Source organism: Mustela putorius, unplaced genomic scaffold, assembly GCF_011764305.1.
Source record: "Mustela putorius furo isolate JIRA1106 unplaced genomic scaffold, ASM1176430v1.1 tig00000174_pilon_pilon_pilon, whole genome shotgun sequence".
NCBI classification, from domain to species: domain Eukaryota; kingdom Metazoa; phylum Chordata; class Mammalia; order Carnivora; family Mustelidae; genus Mustela; species Mustela putorius.
The window spans coordinates 43,256,903-43,258,148 of record NW_025421304.1 but is presented as its reverse complement, the minus strand read 5'-3'; the positions used below and the strand labels follow the sequence as shown (position 1 = coordinate 43,258,148).

At 58.0% G+C, this 1,246-nt stretch overlaps 1 pseudogene; it reads right to left on the bottom strand.

Moving 5' to 3' along the window:
* Positions 1–330: 330 nt before the first annotated feature.
* LOC123391007 lies at positions 331–635 on the bottom strand (annotated as a pseudogene).
* Positions 636–1,246: the final 611 nt, after the last annotated feature.

Below are 1,246 nucleotides of genomic sequence, written 5' to 3'. Positions count from 1 at the left end.
CCTTCTTCAGTAGAGCAGGGCTCAGACCCGCGACCTGGGGTGGGGGGTGGGGGTGGGTGCGTGTTTAGCAATCCTCAAAGTGTGGCCCAGGGAACCCTCCAGGTCTGTGACACCAGAAACCATTGGCCTTGTCTCTTTCACAAGCTGACCTTGGCCCTGTGGGGACAGAGTGGCCGCAGCCCCAGACGGAGCTCAGGGCCCTGCGTGCGCCGCGAAGGAGACGCGGCTTTCCCGGGGACGGTCCTACCCGAGGCAGTGACAGATACCGGCGGTTTTAGGTCTTGAACTTTTCTTAAGATGTATTTGTTTATTTACTTTTTTGTTTTCAGTATGCACTACGTTAATATGCTGCGTCACTTTCTAGAAGGGCTAGGTGGGCGTGACCGAGTCATTTTTCATCAATCAGGAAAATGTTTCCTTAATTGTTATTCTCCAAACCCTTTGACACGTAGTAACAATTAACTCCAGAGATGAGCCTGTCTCTTTGCAGCAAACTCCACTGACATGGGTAATAAGCAACTGGTTTCTCCTTGCCCCCGGTACTGGACCTGTGGGTGTGCGCCGTGGATGTGCCGGGGGCGGGGCACCAAGCACGTGGCCGTGAGGTCGATCCTGGGCAGGATCTCGAACCACATCGCACTGCGCGGTTGCCAAGGCCAAGAAGATTTTATTTACGAGTGAGCACGAGCAGGGGGAGCGGCAGAGGGAGAAGCAGGCTCCCCACTGAGCAGGGAGCCTGACGCAGGACCCCGGGATCATGACCCGAGCCAAAGGTGGACGCTTCACCAACTCGGCTACCCGGGGAGCCCCTTGAATTCCTTCTCATGTTTTGTAGAGATAAGATGGGGAGTCCCCAAACAGTGGCATTGATCTCTGGTAGCAAAGCAGGGGGATGAGCGCACAGTGTGGCGGAGGGGCTGCCCAGGAGCGGGGCCTGAGGGGCTCCAGAGGCTGAGTTATGTGCCCGCGGTGTCCTGCTCTCCCCCGCGTGCTTTCTACTCGCTTGAGCGAAACATGCAGTATAGGTGCAGACAGACACCCTTGGAACCTGGAACGGAACACCACAGGGCCCGCAGCTCCACTCCGGGGTGGTCCCCAGAGAAACTGGAAGCTGGTCTCTCAAACAGGTGTCCCTGCGCAGAAGGTGGCCACGGCTGCAGCCTGTCAGCGACCAAGGGGGTTCACGAGGTGCGCGTGGAGCTCAGCCGTGTGGGGAAGGCTGCTGAGCCGTGAGAAGGGACGGACC